Raw genomic sequence first — 19,388 nt, forward strand, 5'->3', positions numbered from 1 at the left:
AATAAAGCTGGGCTGATCTGGTGTCAGGTCTCATTCTCCCGCAGCTCTTTCTTCTGCTTGTTTCCACCGTCCCTACAGGGATCAGAACCTTTGGCTCCATTCCTCAACTCAGTTATTGCTGAGGGTGCGCTGTGCACGGTGACCCTGCTCGTCTGTTTCCTCGGCTGTTTCCACTATAGAATAACCAATCCATCCCTCACCTGTCATGTTGGGACTGAAGCAGACACAAAATGTTTCCTCCTCTCATTTCTAGCCTTCTGAGGACTTTCTGTCTTTGACATTACCATCAACTGCTCTCACACCTGTCACCACAAAGTGTTTTGAGAAACTCATCATGTCTCACATTAGGTCCGCTGTCCCTGCTGACCTGGACCAACACCAGTCTGCTCATCAGGCAGACCGGTCAACAGAAGACGCTGTGATCACAACTCTCCGCACAGCCCCGACTCCCCTGGACCACAGGAACACGTATGTAAGGATGCTGTTTGAGGATTTCAGCTCAGCCTTTAATACTGTTGTTCCCCAAAAACTGGTCAATAAACTGAGCGGCCTGGGCCTGGGCCAGGCTGGGTTCACTGTGCGCATGGATAAGGGACTCTCGAAGCGACAGACCGCAGCATGTCAGGATGGGGGGCCGCACATCCTCCACCCTGATCCTGAACACAGGGACACCACAGGGATGTGTCCTCAGCCCCCTCCTTTATTCCCTCTTCACCCATGACTGCATCCCCATCCACTCCACCAACACCATCGTCAAGTTTGCCGATGACACCATCGTTGTAGGACTCATCGCAGACAACGACGAGACGGCCTACAGGGGGGAGATCCAGCTTCTGGTACGGCGGTGTCACAATAACAACCTGGACTTGAACACTAACCAAACCAAGGAACTGATTGTGGATTTCAGGAGGACCAAACGCTCGGAGCACCCCGCCCTCTGCATCAATGGAGAGGAAGTAGAGAGGGCCGGAGCTTCAGATTCCTTGGGGTGCACGTCACGGCTGACCTCACCTGGGCCGTTAACACCTCCTGCCAGGTGGGGAAGGCACAACAGAGACTTTGTTTTCTCAGGAAGCTGAAGCAGGCTCGCCTGCCCCAACAGCTGCTCATCAGCTTCTACAGAGCCACAATCGAGAGCCTCCTGTCCTGCTGCACAGCGCGGTCCGGCAGCTGGACAGCAGAGGACAGAAGGAACCTTCAGCGGGTCGTCAGGGCAGCCGAGAAGAGCATCGGCATCACACTACCCCCCTCAAAGACATCTTTACTGGCCGCATACAGAAGAAGGCCTCCAACATTGCAGGGGACCTCCCCTCCAGCTACCCCCCCCCCCCCCCCCCCCCCCCCCGTCACCCATATAGCACAGAGTCACTTTACATGTGTGCATTTACCTGTGTGTCAGCTCTCCTTTTTGCATTGCACACCATTTCACGTTTGCTCTTTTGTTATATTTATTTTATATATGTATCTATGTTTTTATAATGTCCTCACGCTGCCATAGAGGACGCCAAACAATATTTCACTGTGCATACCTGTTGCCTAACAAGTTTTTATAGTGACAATAAAGATCTATCTATCTATCTAACTTCTTATGAAGTATTATTAAGCTATTATTTTTGAATGATAAACACTTAATGGGGTCAAATTGATCCCAAATATAACAGGAGGGTTAATACCCTCTAGTCCAAAACTAGGTGAAATGTCCCACAAACCTCTGCTGCAGCTTTTGCCTCATGCATGATTTTACAGACTACCCGCTGACAGCATGGCTCTCAGGCTCATGGTAGTTTGACAGCTTTCATGGCAGCATCACTTACGTCTCAGCTCAGGTCTCAAAAAATACTTTAGAAAAAAACATCTCTTTCTTTGAAATTTTTACCGTTTGCTTGGTGGTTTGTCGGACCGGGTTGGAGCCTCTTGCAGGTCGGTTTTGGCCCACGAGCCTTATGTTTGACATCTTTGTAACAGTATCCAAGTCCACTGGTGCTGCTTCAGTTTGCAAGGATGCACTTCAGGGAAAACTTGAGATCTTTTGGTTTTAATAAATATTGAAGAATGGCATCACTGAAAAGAGTTATTTAATGTTTAAAATACAGCGATGGCTGGAGTAATCTCAAATCATCAGCCGAAGAACGCCTGCAATGCAAAATGTATGTTATATATGTATCATTTTATATTGTATAAGAAATAAAATAACTTTAAAGAAGTAATTTATTGAGGCTGCTTAAAGACAATGCTCAGATGCTTCAGGGTTTGTGTGTAGCTACCCACTGGAAAAACTGTTAACACACTGCGTAAATACCAATTAAGGTTTTATGTTGAGCTCGCGGAGAGTATATGAATCTTGTGTCTTGTGCTCTTCAAATAGCTACGAAGTATTACCCCATATACCTAAAACTATTTTGGCTTACTGTCATTCTAACACAGGCATGTGTATGTTTCCAGAGAAGTCAGGTCATGCAGTGTAAGGACAACAGTGTGTCTTCTCAGTGACACGTTAGTAAATCTTTGACATTCGGCTGGTACTTGTGTGAATGGCCGCTTCAGGTGCTCACATATTGATCCTGCTGATATCTCATGTGTAATAACACCAATTCATGCACATGTGCAAAAGTATATTACCTTTTGATACCAGATGTGCAGCTGTCATCGATGTGGATCCAGCTAAATGGTTTTGTTTTTTTAAAGAATCACCATTTGAGGCTGGCAAATAGCGAAGCTGACTCCCACAGCCATCTGTGTACCTGTTCTCTGTACCTTGTGTCTTGTTTTTGCATTCTCTCTGTGTCCTATAAGATAATCTCTTTTTTTATTATTATTATTATTTTATAACCTTCCCACTGGTCTGTCATCTCACTGCAAAGACTTTACAGCCTCTTGTTTGAAATATAAAACATCGTCAAAAGTCAGACGGGCACAAAACAAGCAGGTGTGGAGAGAGAAACTCCAGCCCGCTGGAATCTGTTTACACTCATTTGCATGTATAAATGTCAATGTGTCCGCAGTGTGAATGCCTGTGCAGGTGAGACCCTCCGTCTGCGTGCCGCTTCACGTTCACGTTGCTTGATTGGCGGAATAAAAATGGCCATGGCCTTTCACCGCGTCACGCTTTCGTCAAGCACGAGTGCAAACGAGGTCAGCTTCAGCGTGCGCACTACAGATAATCTTCACTGCGTTCAGAAGGACAAATAGAAAAAAGTAAAGGACGAAAGTGAAGATATCAGTGAAGCTCGTCATTTCTAAGAATAAACCTCCACTTTCTATATCCAGGCCTTCGAAATAACATACAGGCCTTCAACCTGCATGGCGTAATACAACATGATTAAATCAGCAAGGCCAACAGCAAACTTTGAGACAGGAGAGAATTCAATAGTAGACATTTCAGTTTCATTGAGGAGATCTGTGCACTGCAAAAATACTGCAGAGAAATACAACAGACAACAATTCCACATAAACAGGATTGTCTCAGTGTAGCATCAGTTAGTGACAGACAAACACACGAGCGTGTCCATCACTTTTGGTAATTATGACTAATCAAGGACAACGCCAAATATAAATCCAAAGTTGGAAACAATTGTGGTCCAGAAGGTATTTTAAAAACACATTCCCAAAGCTACACTGCTAGCTACAATAGTAAGCGACAGTACTTCTGTTCACGTTTCCCATCTTTTATATTTTCTTTCAGTGAGGTGAAAACAGAGAGACACTTATGTTTGTATTGTTTGAGTGTGGCAGTCTGAGCTTGCTTGATATTATGTGCGACAGTCTGGTGAATCTACTGTGAAACGCTGTAGGGTTGAATTAAACGCAAATGTAGCATCATAAATAAACAATTCTGTGACACAAACACACTGCGGGTACACACTGCGATCATCGTTAAGGTATTTCAATCTTGGAAACAGGCTCACGTACTAACAACCCGTTTTAACAACGTTTCAGGTGAGTGACTGGTGTGTTCACAGATCTACAGCTCTCAGAAGCTGAAACAGTGTGCATTTGTACAATTACACTTTCAAGGCTTTTTTTTTTAAACAATACAAAAGACGCAAAATTTTTTCAAAAGCAAAATACAACACACTGTATAATCATAAAAATGTATCATTATATCGTAGCATCTATAAGAAAAATGACACAAACCGCAATTTCACTAAGCATCACTGAATCTATTACAGGCCACAAACATGCATGAGTTTAGTTACTGGCCCTATGGCCCAATTTACACGACGTTAGAAGTGATAAAAATGTATAATTGCTTTTCCAGCAAAGTTTCACATTCACACAGGAAAGTTTTATAAACGATATCCATTTACACAGAAACACGTTGAAAATAATGTAGCCAGTGTGCCAGGCCACGAGTTGGCGCTGTTGGTGGTTTTTGTAATGAAACCACACACACATGTAAGCAGAGAACAATCTGCGACAGTTAGTAACAATGAGAGCACATGGACTGGGAGTCACGACACTCTGGAGGCAAACACTGTTCATTTTGTCCATCGACTCATGCATGTGAAGAAGAACTATTCACACTCCAAACCATGACTTGCACCTTGAGCGCCGTTTCCTATCTCAAGGCCAATCGTGACAATATTGGTCCACAGATGGAGAGAAGCTGTAATGTAGGAAGAGTGTCAGCTAATTTCCTGTCACTTTTCTAGCGAGGTGTTGGAACGTGCAGCTCGGAGCTCCTGAAGACACGCAGGAGCTCCACGGGGCTCGACACGCTCACACATCACGAGCGGGGAAGATCACGACTGCAGTACCCACACAGAGCGCTCCTGCATGCGGCTGCACCGCGCCGGAGGACGTTTTTAAATATGCACTGAAAGCTGGACGCCAAAACAGACTGTGAAGATGCTGAAATACTGTATGGTATGAGGAGAATCGCTCTCCTGGCAGCTCCGCGCAGTCCAACACTGCCTCCAGGGTGCGCTCACTTTGAGTTTATTTTAGCAGACTTGGTTAAAATTGATTTATTTTAAAGTGTAAAATGGGAAGGAGGGAAATGTGTTTTCTTTTGGAGCACTTAGTTGAGCACTTTCAGTAACACACATCATTTCTACACTGTAATTCCAACGAGCTTCATCTGGGGGTCTTCTAGGAACCCACAAGGCCATTAAAAACATTACAGCTCAATATGTGAGAATTAAAAATTTGGTGTGTTAGTTGGCAGTGGTGAGTCGCTCTAGCATCTGGGCTATGGTCTTTTTTTTAGAGCAGGTAAAAGTTATTCTGCTGCCGAGTCATTCAGAAATGTAAATGTATTTTTTGGTGTTTTCATGTCTTCTTTTACTCATATGTGCAGAAATTGAAAAGATAAAATGTTCACCTCTTGCAAGGTGATAAATCATATGGTAATTAAACTGTATATTTTCTAAGGCTCAAACTTCAGGAAGTAACAATGACTCACAAGAAAATGTGTTGAGAATTCATGAAGTCTCATTTGATCAGTTGAAGAGCTTCCAAGCTGCTGTCTTTCTGTCCTGCTCACTGAGCTCACAGGTAGCATGAGCAAGTTAAACAGATATTTCCTTCTGTCAAAAAACAGTTGTGTTTTCACCAAGCTGTTGTTTACTGTAGCAGGAACATCTCAGTCATCCTGACAGGGACGTAAAGCATGTCAGTGTCAGTATCACAGCATTAGCATGAATCTACAGCAGGTGAAGCGTTAGCAGCCTTAAATCAGTGTTAGTTTCCTTTTTTAAAGGCTGTCTGTAAATTGGTAAATTTGAAAATTGAAGATCATAGAGCAGGGGTGCAAAAGACATTTTGTTTCAGGTGCGACATTCAGCCGTATTTATTCTTGAGTGAACCAGACAGGTGTAATAGTCTTATAACAAACTTTAAGTTTAAACATGAACTTTTTTGTTGCTGTTGTCTGCTTTGCACCAGAAGGTTTCATTAAAATTGCCTTCATGTTAAGATTATTGTCATCTTCAGTAGTAATTAGTTTTGTGAAAATATCAACATTTTCATCTCATATACTTTGTGCCACAACAAAGAAAAAACTTAAAATTTTACATTTGAAGTTTATTGTGAGACTATTTTAATGACGTGACCCGCTCAAGATGAAACAGGCCATATGTGGCGCCTGAACTAAAATGTGCTTCCAGCCTCGGTTAAAGAGGTTGATAGAGAGGTTTGTCTCTCAGGGTTTTTGTTCGACACTTCTGCATTAGACACACACACACACACACACACACACACACACACACACACACACACACACACACACACACACACACACACACACACACACAGACGCACGCACAGCCTTACAGCAACACATCTATGCACACCTGATGGTTTTTCCTTCACTTTGTGGACAAACTAGATGTTAGAGTGAACCACCACGCCACCTTGTGGTACCATTCATGTTAGAGGAGCCATGAATGCTTCAATCGAACAATATTCCTCACCACTGTACCTTTAAAGAACAGGGATTGATCTTTCAGTCAACTTCAAACAATAAAAAGACTGATGTTCTCCCAGTTTACAACTTTTATGCACCGATATCCTCATCATGCACTTTCCTTCTCCAGTGAAAACTGATCACTTACCTGGTGAAGGGAGGAAAAACCAGCCAAGGAAGCAAATTAAAGGTTGAGCGCTCAATCCCCGGTGAGCGCTCCGGGACCGATTGCACCTCTTTACGTCATGTTTGAAGATGTGCCGACAAAAAGGCTTTGAAGTGACAATCTGAGGAAATTAATTAAGCACCACCTCCCATTCCTGTAGCGCATCCACTCCGCTCGGCGGTAAATCAGAACCAGTGAGTGGATTAAATCAGAGAAGAAGAATTGACAGGTTCCTCCTTTGCTTTTCTCATGCCAGGAGTGTCACTCTGCACTCCGGGCCACTTTCCTCTCCTCTGGTCTGACCAGGAGCGCTCGCCGAGTATCATTCCACCTCTCAACTCAGCTTCGTTGCTCCTCTTCCTCCTCTAAATTTCACTCCATCGCTCCATTTCCTTTGTTCCGCCTCTCTCTGCCGCTCACATCTCTTGATTGATCAGTGCTCCTCCGGAGCGTCTCGCTCTCCTCCGCTCTCTCCTCTCAGTTCCACTGATCGCAGCTTGTTGCACAGCCGGCAGACTCCCCTCCCTCTCGTGCGCCACCTCTCCCTCTCTCTCTCTCCATCACCCTGCGCTGTTGTGCGCTCTCTCACACCATTAACACTCCAGCTTTCTGACAGTCACACATATGCTTCACATGCGCTCAATATGGAAGAAAGACATTACACAGGCAGCGTTGGAAGGCTTGTTTAAAGAAATGTCCCACTTATTTGCCTAAATCGGCTCTAAAGACTGATCTGTGGGGGTTTGAATTCAGAGGTGAGACAATTTAACAGCTTTATAAACCTTTTTTAATTCAGTTTCACTGTTTTAAAACATTTTCAGTTACAAATCCTGAAATGAAGAAGTGGATTCACTGATGGAGAGTTGATGACTGACGGCAGCAGTGATCATCAAGAAGTTGAAACTCTAAAAAATGCTTCTAAAAATTAAAATCTCTTAGCTCTGACTTTTAGCAAGGGGTTTGTATGTTCTCCCTGTGTTTTCTGCAGTTTCCTCCCACAGTCCAAAAACACGCGGCTGACTCTTATCGGTGGCCATATATAGGTCTACAACCTCTGGCTTCATGAAAGTTTTAGAAAAATGTAGATAAATATTTCGCTTTCAGTTTTTTTTTCTGTGCTTAGAGAAGTATTTTTCAAAAATGCTCTTATCTCCTGGAAACAAAAAAGCTAAAACAGCTGGAATTGTTAGAAACAAATAAATTAGTTACAACTACTGAAAAAAATAAACCAGCAAAAAACAGCTAAAGTGGTAAAATCACTCTAAAAAAAAGTATAACAGCTGAAACTGTTCAAACAAAACAATCAGAAAAAAGGTTCTTCAGGTCATAACGGTTGAAGATTTCTGTTTAGACGCAACTGAGACCAAACTGGGTTGATGATAAACTAGAAGGAGTTTCAAACGGCTGCCTTCAATGGTTTATATTTCAAAGCATTCATGTTTTATGGATGTTTGACAGGGTTTCCACCTTCCTGGAAGCACAACTGCATCAGTACTCTGAATGAAACAAGGCTTCCTGAACAATCTGGGAGAAGCAGTCAGACACGCATTCAAACCATCTGTCCGTGAGTTTCATGTTTGCATAAAGCACATTTTACAAAGTGGCTCCGTTTTTAAGTGAAATTGTTTGGATGAATGAATCTCAGAGTTCTTCTCTGAAACTAAAATAAGATCCTGTGTAAAGAAGAAAACGTGGAGTTTCAGACATGAGGGCCTCCTCTGTGGGGAGGTGCAGGCACCACAGGCTTTGAGCCAGTGGACGGTGATGTGACTTATTAAAAATCGATGAACACGAGAGAGCATCACAGATCCTCTGGCGAATGACGAGGCAAGCTGCCATCAAGACCAAGCTCACTGTAGTAATTTTTAGAAGTGACGCGTTGAAGCCTGATTATAGACAACAGTCCGATCAAACCGCTTTACGCTCGTATTTATTATTCACTATAATTGACGTGTGACGGCGAAATGACGGGTTGTCAAGGCAAACACTTTAGGCAAACAATGACGAAGGAGAAAATCTCTTGTAATTAGCGCTCTTTCATCTGCATAGGAGCGAGTCAGCAAGCGGCGACTTGAGCTGTGGCTATGAGCACAATGGCGCTCATAGCCACAAAAAATGGCTCCCAAGGTGGAACTTTTTGAAAATGAAAGTGAGAATGTTCTGTCACTGCTGAGGCGGTAAATAGAGTTTGTCCTTTGGTTAACTGTCCATCAGTTTCAACTATATATTAAGTATCAGTGAGAGCGAATCAGATTAAATTTATTGTCTTTCTTGATGTAAGGTTAGTTGATACTGAACTCTCGTCTCCATCTCAGCATCGACAGCACAAGGATAACTGTATTGTTTTCAACTTTTAGAAAAACTGTAATACTCTCCAAATTCTAAGTATTCTAAAACGTGCATCACAAAACAGAAAGAGATTGAGAAATAACTCCATCACACTTTATATCGACACACTGTCGCAACCACTGTGAAAGAGGGGGTTTATATACAGCATATTATCGAGGACTTTCTCCAACTCGCTTCTGCTTTCATATCAACCAGATCCAGTGTCTCATCATGTTCATCACCGCATGCAGCCCAGAATAATCAGCTCATAGGGGTGCATGCTCTTAGAGATAACACCTCCTTTCTGTACATTAACATACATGTATAACATTCACCCACAGCCCACATTGGAAGAACTACCGAAGATTGATAGAGTTTCTTTCCATCCACGAACAAAAACAACATAATGAGCACAAGGTTTTCTCTCTTTCAACGTACATTAAAGTGGCTGCTGTCAATGTTTTGTCAGCAGTATGAAATGAAAAGAAAAAGAGAAAACGGGAAAGTTCAAACATCAGAGAGACAAAATTACTGAGAGGAGGAGGAGGAGAAGAAAAAAGCTGCATGACAAATGAGACATCCAGGGCTGCTGGGTCTGCAGGGAGCCGACGCGTCAACAGGAGATTACTGTTCTTCACTAGGTGACTGATTAACTGATTAATAAGCAATGGAACGCCTTGATCAAGATCTGGTCAAAACCAAATCGCCCTGTAAGTAACAAGGAGAGAACAGAGAGGGTGAATGCTTGGGTTGCCGAAAGAAATCAGATTAAACAGCAACGAGTTCACGAAACACACACTGCCGCCCACGGGCCAAGTGTGGACCGCCAGAGGTTCAAAACCCGACCCGCAGAATAACTTTGTAACGTGTAAAATTGGCAGAGAAAACACAACAAAGAAACTGCTTTTGCCAATTTATGAAGCAGGAACTTTGGTGTTGTAGTGAGAGAAGCAGGTAAATACTTTGAGACTCGCATCGTCAGCACAGTAACGCTTTAATGCTGCTCTGCTGCTCATGCAGGACTGGCTTTTATGATATTTCACTGCATTTTGTACCTGTGGCTTCTTTAAGAAGTGCATGATCCTGAAGCCGTATTTATCTTTCTTTGTTAATTTCAAACTAAGCTTCCCTGTGTTTTAAAGTAAAGGCAGGGATTGGAACAATGAAACACACTGTAAGACTGAAAAAGACAGTTTGCGATGAGCAATGTATAAAACTGTCCTTAAAGCTAATCAAAAACAATTGCTTAGGTTTGTTGGTTCACTTCTGATTTTTTTTCCCTAATAATATTCCTAAATAATTAAATACAAAAAAAGCATTTATAAAGTTATTTGTTGAAGTCCAGATTGGCTCAGCAGTTTGGACTGGAGCCGAATTTTGAGGATTTTTGTTTTTTTTCAGTCCACAGGCTCAGCCAATTCTTTTCACAGCATCTGTTGTAAACTGAGGATCGTTTGCTGTAAACATGATGGAAAACTCTGATATGACAACCTGATACAGCAGCATCGAAGGCTGAAATGTTTGTAATGTGGAAATATTTCTACTTATTACAGCGGGAAAAAATAAGTATTTGATTCACTGACAAGTTTCCCCAAAGACTTTTTTCAATCAAAGGTATGTGTAAACTGGGAGAGAATCTTAATCAAAAAACAAATTACTCATTTATGTACCTGAAAATTGTATATTTTTCAGTGTTTCTGCCATTGAAGTGAAGAGGCATATTGTTTGCAGAATGGTGACATGTAAACATGAAACTTTTCTGAAACAAAAATGCAAAAAAGATGTGTTTTCACTTGACATGCTATGTATGGTAAATTAGCCTTTCAATAGGCTGACTGAATAAAGGGAGTTTGAAACCCCAGCTGTGACTAATACATTTATATATGTAATTTAACTGAGAAAACAGAAGAAAAAAAAATCTAAACAAAGTTCAGAAATTGGTGTGAACGCTGACATTTTGACTGCATGACTGTGACGGATCTGATTTACTGCACTACTATCGCAGGCTTCTGTCTCTGCGAGGGAAGGACGACTGACCGAGAATAAAAAAGCATCATGGACGAACAGACAGTGTGAGTCAAGGTTAAGTCCTGCAGATACCGATTGGAATAAAAAGGCAAAGAGGAAAGATTCAATGTGGCTTTACAGGCCTGCACTGGTATGATCCGTTACTGCTCTGAGAATGAATTTACTTCTGGGATCTCGAGGCTGTTTAATGTTGTCAAGAGATCTTCGCACTGTCTCATATGGCAATCATGAGTTTTGAAAGTATAAATATACATATTCTGCCATCTAAACATGAAAATATCCCATCATTTTATCAGCTTTATGACAGCAGTAGTCGATCGTTTCCTCCACGAATCCAATTCATCATATTGTGAAGAGCAGTCACAGCAGTGGGATAAAAAGCTGTGAAATCTCTCTGAGTATAGTCATTTCACCCCCGAAACTGGCTCTTAGTGAAAGAGGAACCCTTTCATCCACCAGCTGCAGTGTCATGAACTGCAAAGTCTAACCGCCACTTTAACACAGTCAATAGACAAATGGCGTTTGGGAGTGAAAAAGGAGGTGATGGTTATCTGACGCAGCGCCGGCGAAGCAACGCATCCTGCTGCCGACTGGGATTAACGGCATCCCCTGAAGGCATTCCAGATGCAAGACACAAAATTTCAGCACAGATAAGAAAATTGGAGCTCGTATATTTAGTATGAGGAGAGTTGCTTCCCTTCTGAAAGAAATGTAACTCCGCCATGATCTCTTTTTTTCCCCGATATGCTACTCAAGTGAGGTTATACAACGTTACCAGTTTGCTAATGGGAAATAGGTTTATTATCTAATATCCAACAAAGATGATCAACGGAAGCAATCAATTTAAAAAGACTGTAAACAAGTGGTAAAGTATGAAATTCAAGTGCATAAAACAAGCCAGCAATTAGTCTGAATAATACACACAGCTATCTTATCCACTAAAATATAAAGAAATGGGCTTTACTTACCCAAAAAGAGGTGCAACTTTTGGCAAAAGGGCAATCAGAGAGCTTTTAGAACATGTTTCAACATTTTAATTGAAAATATTTAATCCCAAAGCAATTCTTCAACCTGCTCCAACACTTTTACACGAGTAAGAAACGAGCAGCAGACAGATTCTGTTTAACATGAAGTGGCTTTAAGGCACAACATTTAAAATTTGTTCATTATAATTTACTTTTAAATGAATCATACCTGACATGTCTGCCAGTGGCTTAAAAAGTTAATTCCACATCGTGGCACACATGTATTCACAGACACACACACACACACACACACACACACACCACACAGCTTGTCGTGTTAATTATTTAATCTAACTTAACTTTATTCTTCAGGCTCTCTACAGACATGGATGGAACAGCGTCCGTAACGGTGATTTTTCTGCTCTGTGGTCCTTCGGCTCCTTTCAGCCATTCTATGTTTTAAAGGTGCTGTAGGCAGGATTCCGCATCTCCGCCATCTTGCTTAGGGTTACCTAAGCAAGATGGCGATTTGACCCATCTAAGATGGCGATTTGAAACCCGGCACAGCCAATCCTGTCCTGTTTTTTCTGACATCACGCCCTTATGCAAGTTAAGCCCCTCCCACAAGAATGTGCGACTAACGCCCCTCGACCAATCACGGTTAGAGCCTCAGGGGCTCTTCTGATTGGTCAAAGATACCTGGAGCTGTCGAGATTCCTTTTCAGCTCAGAACAGAGACAGATGGAAACGCTGCGCCCTCGCGGTAGAGCAGTTATGCTACACTCCTAAAGGATTATCAATGGATACTCTAACATTTAATCCAAAGAAAACACACAAAAATTAGCATTGACTAGCAAAATCCTGCCTACAGCACCTTTAAGGTAGAAAAGTGGTTGTCAACCGATGATTTTCGTTGTGCAAAACAGTTCACCCCTGCTTAAGTGAAGAACATCAGGGAATTGTTTAGCATTGTCTTTATCAGTAATTTTTTGGTAAATGAGAGACATTGGAATCACACATGTCAGCATCTTCAAACCATAAAAAAAAAATTAAGTGACTTCAGTGTATACGTGCATTACATCCACACTGGGGCGGGCTTGACTTGGTGGAACTGATGCATCGCTGCCAAAACTGTAAAAAGATTGTGGCAAAATCCTACAAAATTGCAAGGTCACGCAGTATTCACAGAGATTGTTTGAATTTGCAGTAATTGTATACGATCACAGCATCATGAATTCCTGGAGGGACTGATAAACATCTCAACACTGGGAAAACACGGACACTGGTCTTGAGAAATGACCAGGCTGGATTGCTGTTATGGGAAACTCTCAGCTCTGAAACTATGAACTCTCAGGAGAATCTGGACTGGGAGACACTCTGGAGACAAACAGTGTTATGTCTATCTCCTCACACACATCCGGAAGAACTATCCACTATGGCTGCGATGTGAATGTCCACCAGCGTTTCAGAAATATTGTGCTTTCAAAAGTTTCAAACGGAGGCGAGTCAGACAACTTTCAAGCAGTGGTGTTTTCAGTGACTCCGGGCATCGTTGTGTAAATGAAGTCTTATTCAGCGGACATCTCAAAACTAGAACCCATTCATCATGTGTACAGTGTATTTGTGTAGTCAGGGTGCTCAGACAGTTTTTTGGAGTTTCTTTTTTTATGCATTTATGGTCCAGATCAGTAATCTGGGGCGTAAACCAGGCTCCCAGAGTCTCTCGTGTAATTTGAATGATGTTGTTTCCTGCTCAGCTGGTTGTGTTCGCTCTGCTCTGAAGACTGTGGCAAATAAGGTGGGAGACAAAACTAGATAATGAGCTGCTGAATAATCCGCGCGTGTGTGTGTGTGTGTGTGTGTGTGTGTGTGTGTGTTGTTAACTCCCTACAAATAAAGCCCCTGTAGTGCAGACAGGGAGAAGCAGGTAGAGGAACAGCTGATTTATAACTGAGGTCCTCATTTATCCTAGAAAGCACAATTGAGGACCCATGCAAACACACACACACACACACACACACACACACACACACACTGGCCTGATTTCCATGGTGACTTTCAGACAATGTCACGCGGCTCTGCCGGGGTTCGGAGGGGCCGCCGTGTCGTTAGTATGCTGAACAGCCATCAGCCACATATGATCCAAACCAATCCTCCCTCTGTGTGTGTTTATCGGTTTGTTCCTTAATCTTTTGTCTTTCATGTGTGTGTTTTTTTTTCTTTCATGTCTGGTTTCCTTTCTCATATTCACAGTACAGGGGAGAATATTCAAAGCCCTGCACCTGATTGGATGAAAATGAGGCCAAACCGAATATTAAACAAATTCATTATCACAAAACGTAACGACTAATGATATTCTGTCGGCATTTCAAATTCACGTCTTAATCAGTGTGACCCTCTTATTACAAAACAGATGTCTCCTCATCGTGAGACACTGGTAATTCAACGAGCAATTTCCAGGAGCATTTTTCTATTGATTTTAATGACTACATGTGAGATTAATTGGTGTTTCTAAATTGCTTGTAGCTGTTAATATGAGTGTGTGTGATTGCCTCTCTGTCTTTGACCCGTTGAGGTTAACCAGCCTTCACTCAGCAGTCAGCTGGCATCGGACCCAAACCCCTGATTTTTATGAATGGGTATCGAATATGGACGAATATATGGGCGCTCGATAAACCCAAAGCAGTTGGTCTTTCTGGAAATGTTTCTATTTGAAGAAGTTCAGAGCCACATTGCTTTTGCCTCAGAGCATTACCCAGCTGCTTTACCCCAGGTGGAACAGCATGCTTACTGAAGGCAGCCGTCAAAAAGCTGAATGGAACGATACAACTGCCTCACGTTGTCAACCTTGGATAGCGGAAGTTATCAAGCACGTCAATGCAACTTCCACTGGACTTCATCCCTCTTTACTACAGCCACCACCGACTCTCTCATGTTATCAGTGTTCGCTATCAATACTGACTAAGAGGCTAAGTGTCTTTACAGCAGGAGTGATCAGCCTAAGACACATACAGAAGAGAATTCTTTAACTCTTTATACAAATCTTTGGCCAGACTGTCCAGTTAACTGTCTTTTTGTGGCAAAATCCTTAGTAAGATGTAAGTGGAGGTGGGCGAGGTAGAGGAAATGGAGGGAGAAGCTGTCGATTTTAGCAACAGTCTCTTGAGATGAGAATTAAAGGTCCTTCACTGGTTGTCTCTCGACTGAACGTCAGTTTCTTAAAGTGTGAAGCCATCCACACACCCCGTGCTCCTCCGCTGAAAACAACATTTCTTACTCTCTTTAGTCAATGAATCAATGATCAATGAATATATGAATAACTGAGTTCATTTTTCTCCTTCTGCGATAACTATGGACACTAGAGGTCAAAGGTGAACTGTCAATGTACCCCATGATCAAACTCTGTCCTAATGATTGAACTTAAGGAAGTTTTCACTCACTACCTTTGTCGTGGTCTTGTTCTTGCGTTTTTAAACGTGACCACATCCAAATTACTGGGACGACTGTCTCACCAGTAGATGATCGAGCAGTGACGCTGCAGGACTTCTGAGATCCCTTTGACTAAAACTCCAATGTTTGGTTAACGCGGGATACTGAAAAACTGCCTAATAAACTGCTGGCACATTACAGCACGAACCTCATTTTCAGCAGAGAGCGGTTTGTTAATTATTTTCCTTTCTGTGCTGCGGCGGCAATTAAACTCAAGAGCAAACAATGTTTCAATTCCACAGAATGAAAAAAGGCAAATAACTCGGAGTCCTCTTTGTATTCGCTCCTCACTGGACTGCAGGTGAGGCCCTGGACAGGCAGCTGGGACGGAGTCCGCTCCCTTCACATGTAATTATCTTCTCCCGTTTCTCGTTTCATTTGAACTCCTTCCTCTCCATTTCCCTTGATCTTTCAGTTTCACGTCATTCTCTGCTACATGTGGCTGTGAGAATGGAAATCTGACTGGACCCAGGACTGTAGATCCGACTGTGAAAACCAGTAGAAGAGAACAAAGACACAGAGTTGTGTGTGTGTGTGTGTGTGTGTGTGTCTGTGTGTAAGGCTGTCAACAAGCCTATCATGGTGTGTCTTGGAGTAAAAAAATAATGACGATGACAAAGAAACAGCTAGGAAAAAAAAAACAAGACAATAAAATTCCTGTTTAAATAGTTTTTTTTAATACTGAAGGAATTGTTCTTCAAGGAATTCAGTGTAAAGCAAAAATAAATCAGTATTATTTTCCTTCTGAAAATTAAAACCTCAAATATTAACCACCTGAAAACAGGTTACTGAACTAATTAAACGGTATAAATATCACATATACAGACGCAGGGACTAAGGGCTTGTATACACGGCATTTTAAATCGACAAAGGAAAACATCTGTTGCGTTTTGGGTGTCCGTTTATATGATGCTCTGCATTCACTGCTCTGAAGCAATTTTTCAAAACGTACATACTTCGCAGGCACATCATGGCCGAGGTGAGTAGTTATTCTGCACATGAACGGGTAGATGAGAAATAACAACAACGTTTGCCTCCAGAGCATCATGACTCCCAGTCCAGATTCTCCTGAGACTCAGAAGATTTAGACCGAGTCACCGTGATACAGCTTCATCGTCTGTACATACGAACGGCTCTGCACTCGCTTTCATTAAAGTTTATAGTGTATTGTAGTGTGTTTGGTTTCATTAAAAAAAAAACCAAAAAAAAAAAAAAAAACCATGACATTAACAACCCATGGCCAAAAATGCTAACGACATCCTTTTGAGCATTTTCTGCTATTTCTCTGTTAAACAGACCTGTAAACACCAATATTTCCTGAAATAAAAAAGCAGAAACGATGCGCTTTCACTTGAAACTTTGCTGTGTGAATGTGGACAAAGTAACACCGCCCGGGGTAATGTGAGCCATGCAGAGGTAGATGTAGCTCCTCATCCTCAGATCTCCAGCAAAACGACTCCTGATCACTCTTTCATTCCAGTTAAATTAAAACAAGCATTTCATCTTCCAACATTGTCAGTCATAAAAATATTTTAAAATCATTTACACGATTGCAAATAATTCCTGAAATAAAAACTGCATTTTTTTATTTATTTGTGCTTTCTTTATCAACAATAAAATGTCAAGGAGGATTTGTGATATTCACCATAATATATATTGTTATAGTAGAATAATGGATCGATCCTCCTGCCTACAGTCAGCATTGTACTGAGAACACACTACTGTCTGGAAATACATCTTCTACAAATGTGAGTAGAATCTCAACCACTAATGAGGTGCGAACATTTAAATTGATTTAAAAAAAAAAAAAGGACTGTGATAACTGGCATTCTTAAATGTTATGGATGCTGTGTGCTGCAGGCTAAAGAGGAGAGCAACAGTCCCTTAAAGGGATACTTCAACATTTTGGCAAATTGGCCCGTTTAGCGCAATTCCTGAGTCATTTCGAACAGCATACTTACTGTTTTTGTGAGGGCGAGCTGTTGTTTATTCAGAGGCGAGTCAGGGAAGGTTTTCGGGACGGAAAAAATGGAGGTGAACGGTATTTTTGTTCCCCCTTGTCAAACTCATCAAATACACAATCCAACAACCCCAAAACACTTTGGTGGACACGTTATAATCCGCACATTCACTACGCTGTGGAACACCGACAAATAATATTGTAGCGTTACGACACTGAAGCAAATACTGGGAACTACTTTTTCTTTTGAAATCACTACGCCCAGACGCCATGTTTAGTAAGTAGTTCCGTCTTAGCAACCTTCACATAAACAACTCAATCTCGTAATTTTGCATTAATATTTAACAGCATTAACATTCATGAACTATGTTTCCTTAAACAAATATTGATATATTTAGTCTTTTTGTTACAGAAAGTGTGACAGATTGCATGTGTGAACTGAAAGGTTTTATAATAAATATAAAATACTGCATGTCCATGTTTGGCTGATATTGTGATTCCTACCCCCCACTTCTCTCTGAGAGGCTTTGGACTCTTGTGGGTCTGAGCTTCGTCCCTCTCGTCTTTCTCCTCCCCCTCCTGCCATCCCTCTCCACACACTCGGCTCCGGCTGCCCCTCCTGTCCTCTGATGTTTGGGTTTGATGTGTGAATCCTGGCCTACAGAGAAGCAGCAGGCCGAGCAGAAATCCCTCAGTTACGGGAATGTGTGTGTTCGCTGAAGGACGTATGTGATGTTTACGATGTTGTTATTGCTTGATTTAAAACGTCAAATACTGATTGTCTCAAGCTGATCACAGAGCGCACACGCACACGCGCGCACACACACACAGACACACACACACACACACACACACACACACACACACAGGTCAAAGCAGAGTCGTGTTTTGGGAGTCTGTTAACATGAGAATATTTTACGGTGAAAATGATCAACTCATAAGTTTTCAAGTTTTCTAGATTGGTAATAAAACAATACAATGCTGTCATAAAATAAGTATTGTTCTTTTATTTTCACTTACTTTTTTGTGATGTGGCAAATTTTGAGTTGAAATAGTTTAATCCATGTATATATTCAATAATGAAATCTCCATCTAAATGGAGGATGGAGCCAACCCCAGCACTGAGACCTCTACAAGTGAAAAATCATACATTTATTCACCCTTATGTGTAACAGACAATCACTTTGGAATTTTTAAATTTTTTTTTTAAGTATCCACAGCAAACCCCCACATGCACAGAGAAAACATGCAAGCTCCACACAAGCCTCCAGCGCCCAGTACGGCACTGAAAAATCTCCTCTGTGTTGAGTCGTGTGCTCATCATTAATCCATCAACAGAAAATCAACACTGTGGTATTACCAGGGGTTCTCTGAAGGAGCAAACCCAAACAACGTCTGGAAAAACATTTTTTATCCTTCAACCTGATTCTCCTCAAACAGTCCTTCACATGAAGCCCATGACAACAAATTCAGGAAGCAGGAAGCTTTTGTTGTGCTGCCTCTCTGGGCTGAGCTTAACCGAGTTTTCCTTGCCCTCGACTCATCTATTTTACCTTCACTCATTTAAAAAGGACGACAAAGTGAACACAGACAGACAAGAGAAGCCTATTTCCACAGCCGAAGCCCTTCACTACTGCACAGCACTGTGCCAGGGGTCAGGCAGGATCTCCATGGAGAGGACCTAATGGACAGATAAATGCTCTGAAAGGCTCTCAGGACGATTGAAAATCAACAATGCGATCTCAGGCTGGGCTCAACAACGCTCAACAACGCCGGGGTGGATGAATCCTCCTCTTACATTTGTGTCTCCGAGCCTTGAATTGGAGGTGGTCAAAGTTTTGCCAGGCACTTTTCAGTGTCGGCAGTAAATAAGCACATCTATTATCTGCCCACTTTCTGGCCAACACGAACGTTTCTGTGCTGTGTTTTCAATGGAAGCTGGTAGGAGGCTTCGAGTTTCCAGAGCACCTTCCTTCAAATGAGTACATTTTAGAAAAACACTTCATTTTTTAAATAAAGAAATAACCAAAGAATGGGAAGAAAAAA

At 42.0% G+C, this 19,388-nt stretch overlaps 1 protein-coding gene across 2 annotated transcripts in view; it reads right to left on the reverse strand.

Moving 5' to 3' along the window:
* LOC115397842 (protein unc-13 homolog B-like) overlaps positions 1-19,388 on the reverse strand; it is a 169,046-nt gene that overhangs the window by 84,963 nt on the left and 64,695 nt on the right. The gene's annotated exons all lie outside the window — the stretch shown is intronic.

This window comes from Salarias fasciatus, chromosome 12 (assembly GCF_902148845.1).
Source record: "Salarias fasciatus chromosome 12, fSalaFa1.1, whole genome shotgun sequence".
In the NCBI taxonomy this organism is placed as follows: domain Eukaryota; kingdom Metazoa; phylum Chordata; class Actinopteri; order Blenniiformes; family Blenniidae; genus Salarias; species Salarias fasciatus.